The sequence below is a fragment of the Schistocerca americana genome, chromosome 10 (assembly GCF_021461395.2).
Source record: "Schistocerca americana isolate TAMUIC-IGC-003095 chromosome 10, iqSchAmer2.1, whole genome shotgun sequence".
NCBI lineage: Eukaryota > Metazoa > Arthropoda > Insecta > Orthoptera > Acrididae > Schistocerca > Schistocerca americana.
The window spans coordinates 198,291,912-198,297,911 of NC_060128.1; positions in this window are offsets into that span (position 1 = coordinate 198,291,912).

The following is a 6,000-nucleotide window of genomic DNA, read 5'->3' on the forward strand; positions in this document are numbered from 1 at the left end:
AAAGGTTTTATCGAAGTTGTGGGATAACAGACTTGAACTGTGTTATTTGTGTACGGGTAGAAACTGATTCAGGTTGCACTTGAGATGTTTCAGGTCTGATAGTATCCTTGATAGAGGTGTTCACTGAGGGAATGACTAGTTGGCTGCTATCTACAGGTACTGAAGCTATTTATGAACAATTGCCAAAATTTTATCACCTAGTGTATACCTTATCATATTTGTGTATTAAATTTATTATATTAAGATTTAAATCAACTGCTTCTAAAATCATCCATATACACCACTCAATGTGTCCAAATACACCATTTTCACCATTTTATGTTGTGGATGACACCTGTTATTCACGCGAGTTACCTTTTCAGGAATTACTTGAGGGTTAATAGAAAACAACATGATCATGAAGAAGGTGAAACAGAAACTTTTCTTGGGTAAACCTCACAATTCATCACTTAAGATGGTGGGGGCACAGTATTTTAACAACAGAAAGAAAATTGTAAAAGCATTTCAGGAATTTTTTAAAAAAATGTTTAATATATTTAGCTCAAAAGGGTAACTGTCTGGCTACAAATCCAAAGCTCCAGGTTTGTCTAATTGCTATGTAACTCAACAGTTATCACTGTTTTCAATCAAAACTTTTAATAGGTATGTGATGTGATCAGTGGTACTACTGTGCCCAAATTATTTGAGAATCATAAATTTTCTTAGAAACAGAGTTAAAAAATGCATCACTTTGTGAGTAGCAGTGTAAACAGGATGCATGAGATTTCAGCACTCTTAAGATCAAAGCTGACTTTATTCCATTTACGTGTAATGTTCTGTAAATCTTGTAATGAAGTGGGGTCTGAAAGAATATGGAACTACTAGTCCACTCCTACATTAGCAGGCACAAGCAGCCACTGCCGTCTACTTCTGTGAAGCATACTAACAACAAATTATATGACTCACACTTATAATATTATGGGAATTATTCTAGATTATTTTAAATGTAGTAAGGAAAGTTCTTGCTGAATGTAACTAATTTTGAGTGAGTGGTTGTCTGCACTACAAATTGTCTAGATTACCTACACTACCATATAAAGACAAGTCATCATTTAACGTTGTTACCAAAAATCTAAAAAAATTCCTTGATCAATTTATTTAAAATTTTTAGATGATACTCTAACAATTATTCTGATTGATACAGGCCACACATTTTTTAAACATATACATGATACTTATAAGTAATATGAAAGGTAAACATTGCTAGCAAAAAAATTCAAAAAGTTATTGAACAATTTACTTGAACTTTTTACACTATACCCTAGTCAACACTTGGGTGAAGATAGGTTGTATATATTTCTTAATATATATGGCATATAAATAATATTCGTGTAGACAATATATCAAAAGCAGAAATCTCGAAAAGATCTTGACTGATTCACATCATATTTTTACATTATAGCCTAATAAACATTCAGATGGATATGGACTACACACTTTTAAATATATATGGTATATAAATTTGCCTATCTATTCTATACAACTCCATAAAGGGGACTGATGACCATAGATGTTGAGTCCCATAGTGCTCAGAGCCAACTCCATAAAGACAAGTTGTTTAATGTTGTTACCAAAAATCTTGAAAAGTTTATGACTGATTTACTTCAAATTTTTACACACTGCTTGGACTGACATAAGCATAATATAAAAGTATATATTTAGTATACAATGGGAGAGCAATGCTTCCAAAAACCTTGAAAACTTTCTGACTGATTGACTTCAGGTTTTTACATGGTTCTCTAATAAACATTTCCATAGACATACACACCATATTTTTATAAAACAACAATGTGCAGGTTGTCTGTTCAAACTGACTGTGAGAAAGAAAATGCTGTACTGTGAAACTGTGCAGTTAAGATTTTTTTCTTGCAGCTAATGTGAACTATGATTACAGGGCATTTAAATGATTAGACAGATTGTTTCTCCCATATACTGGGTGAGTCACTAACTATTGCCACCTAGAATAACTCCGAAAGTATGATAGTAGCTGAAAAGTTGGTGGGACAAATGTTGCATGGGATAACAGGGGCCATAATACGACATTGGTCTTTTGTTGCTAGGTGAGGTCACGCCAGAGATATGGAGGTCAACTTTGCTTTTTTTAAATGGGATGCTATAGTTTGGTACTTATTTTCTGATAGCGGCTATGGAGATGAATCCAATCATGTGTAACAGTAAGGTCTTTGAAGGTCACAAAGGTCCATTTACAGAAGGTGTTCAAAGTGATGACCATCAGTATCATTGCAGTGCTGCAATCCTCTTATCATAGATTGAGTGGTATTCCTTATCACTTCAGCACTTATCGAAGCACATGATCTGACAACTCTTTCTCGTATATCGTGCAAACAGTAAATATTCGCCGAATATGGCATATCCATCTAACGTGCCATTGACATGTAAACACCATTCCACATTTTTACAGTACAACACTGATAGGAATGGTAAGACTAGTATCGTTGAATCAAGTGAATGTGAATTCAAAGGACAATTCAATATGTTTCTCATTTACAGAGAATGCCAATGAAATTCAGTGAGAGCTAGAGACTTATACGCCAAAAGATATCCTCAATGTAGTCATACATGTTATATATTTAAATATGTGTATGATAAATTGAGAACAACTGGATTTTTAATGCATCAGAAACATATCTGGCAAAGGAAAGCTAGTAACGAGGAAACGGAAAGTGGTACTTTTGCCACTGTGGTTAGAGATCCTTGCGTTAGTTTGGGTCAAATCGCACGGGAATCTGGCATGAGCCAGAGTAGTGTTGTTCATGTTCTGCATCACCATAAATATCATCCTTACCATATCAGACTCCAGCAAGAATTAACTGGTACGTATTGTATGCGTCACATTGAATTTTGCCGAAGGGTTCAACTTCAGATACAGAGGGATGACACATTTATTAATGTGATTTTATTTACTGATGAGGCTACATTCATGAACCGTAGAAACATTAATTTGCATATCATGCATTATTGGGCAACTGAAAATCCATGTTGGCTGCGGCAAGTTGCACACCAAAAACTGTGGTCGGTGAACGTTTGGTGTGGGATTCTGGAGGGCAGAATTATAGACCCCTATTTCGTGGAAGGAAATCTTAATGGTAGGAAGCACATCACATTCCTGCAAGAAATATTAGGTCTGTTATTGCAAGAAATACCTTTAGGAACAAAGAACAGAATGTGGTATCAACACAATGGGTGTCCGGCACATTTTTTGCTGATGGCTAGAAATGAGTTGCAGAGACAATTCCTAAATCATCGGATTGGACGTGGAGGAAATGTGTCATGGCCGGCTGATTCGCCAGACTTGACGGCTCTGGATTTTTTATTGTGGCAATTTGTAAAAGAAATTGTTTATAAAAACGTTCCAACTACACCTGAAGACATGCAAGAAGGAATTGTCAGGGCACGTGCTTCGACAAGTGTCGATGTGATAAGGAATACCACTCAATCCGTGATAAGAAGATTGCAGCACTGCATTGATACCAATGGTCATCACTTCAAACACCTTCTGTAAATGGACGTTCAAGTCACCTTTGTGACCTTTGTTGACCTTCAAAGACCTTACTGTTACACATGATTGGATTCACCTCCATAGCCGCTATCAGAAAATAAGTACCAAACTACAGCATCTCATTTAAAAAACAAAGTTGATCTTCATATCTTTGAAGTGACCCCACCTAGCAACAAAAACCCAACACCATATCATGGCCCTCGTTGTCCAATGTAACTTTTGTCTCACAAACTTTTCAGCTCCTATTATACTTTTGGAGTTATTCTAGGTGGCAATAGTTAGTGACTCACCCTGTACATTCTTTCTCCTTATATATGTATAATGTAAACAAACATTGTGCACACAAAAATGTGCTTTTTTTTCTTCCCTACAGTCACTTTTAACAGAAAAGACAAAAGTTATATTTATTGCTAATTTTGAAATACTACTCATTCGTGGATTAGAACTGTTAAAGCTACTATCCTCACAGATCTAACAGCCATAGTGATCTCTCTCATACCTGTATACAACCAATTTACCAATTCATTCTACGCGATCTCAGTTCAAAATCAAAGTTTTGTTTGCAAGAACAATAAACAAGGCTAAAGGTCATAAAGAGGTGGGAAAATGGGATGCAAAGGGGGGAGGGGGGAGGAGAAAGAAACAGAGATAGTGATGGGGGAGGAGGACATAGACAGAGAGAGGGTGCACAGGAGAAGATGGAGACGGCCAGGGAGTGGGGGAGCAAGTAATGCAGAGAGAGGATGGAAAAGGCCAGTAGGAAGCATATCCAATTCCCTTACACACTTAGGAATTAGGAAACAATGCCAAGTTTGCTAGGTATATATATACAAAAAATCAGCAACTTTGAAAGCAACTATTGCCTTTCCTCTAGCACAACTCAGGTGCTATTTCTTCAAACTAAGCATTAACTTTAAAAAAACATCAGTTGTTTATATATTGGCAAATCAAATCGTGTTTAATACAAGCATAAGAGTTAAGTACAGTTTACAGCACTGCTCCAAACTGTTCTGATAAATTACACGAGGGACCCCAGCGATAGAAGTCTGCATTTTAGTTATTCAGGAACCGCCACAAAAAAACGTCTTGTCGTCACTCTGTAATTGCGTGTCACACAGTGGATTCTTCATCTGAGGAAAAAGGAAGAAGCTAGTCAGTGCTGCATCAGGAGAAGACGGGGGGAGGCTAAATTTTATACCCCAGAAAAGGAGCGTGTGTGACTGCGACCTGCATACATTGAGCCGGGGCACTCTCGTGGAACAAAAGTATCCCCTCAGGTAGCTTTGTCTCGACATCCTCCTGTAACGTCATCAGAAGATTTTGGCAAAATGCTCCTGTCACAGTTTGTCTCTTACAAGGACATTCTGTTAGCAGCACACTGTAGCAGTCCAAAAAAACAATTGGAATCACCTCACCCAATGACAGTCACGTATTCGTCTTTCACAGTGATGGTGAATCCATGTGTTTCCACTGCTTTGTCTCAAGTGACAATAATACACTCGACACTTGTTCACGGTGGTTAGACGTGCTGAGAAGTCATCCAGATTGGCTCGACACACAGCTGGAACATTTCTGCTGCCGAATCAGTTCTCGGGGCTTTTCGAACAGGTATTATCAACTGAGGAAGCAAAGGCTGTTGCGTTATTGGTTCAAAAGCACAAATGATGATAGGCAAAGGTTAGCAGAGATTTGAGCACCTGGAAAATAATCTACACGCAAAGTGTACAGCAACTACCACTGTCATGCCTTAGCAAAAGATTTGGCAGAGAACTTGGAAAATTATGGTCCCGTGTAAAATTGTTACATGGGTCTAAGGTTTCCATCTAGTCACTCATCGACCAGTCTATGTGGCAGCTGAAAATGGTAAAAATGGAAACCAAAATTTTAAATTTTGTATGTAACAAACGGTTCACAATGGAGAATTGTGCAAACATACTATCATTTGACCACTGAACAGATTCCTGTATGGACAACATAGTAACATGCATCCCTGGTGCAGAGAAACAACTGAAAGAATTGAAAACAAATAAAGTCACCAGATCCAGACCATTTCAGGTTTACAGAGAGTCCTCTACAGCACTCGCCATTTACCTTGCTCACATCTGTCGTGAATCTCTCACCCGGCACAAATCCGCAAGTGAACGGAAAAAAAGTGCAGGTGACTAGGTGATTCCTGGATATAAGAAAGCTACAAGAACAGACCTGAAAAATTACAGAGCAATATCCTTAACATTTATTTGCTGCAAAAGTCTCGAATATCTTCTCAGTCTGATGTAATTAATTTTCTTGAGGTGGAAAAGCCTCTGTCCACATATCAGCACGCTTTTAGAAAGCATCGCTCCTACAAAACTTTTCTCACATTATATGCTGTGAACTATGGATGAAGGGCAACAGCCAGGTTCCATATTTCTAGATTTCTGAAAAACATTTGAACGATGTCC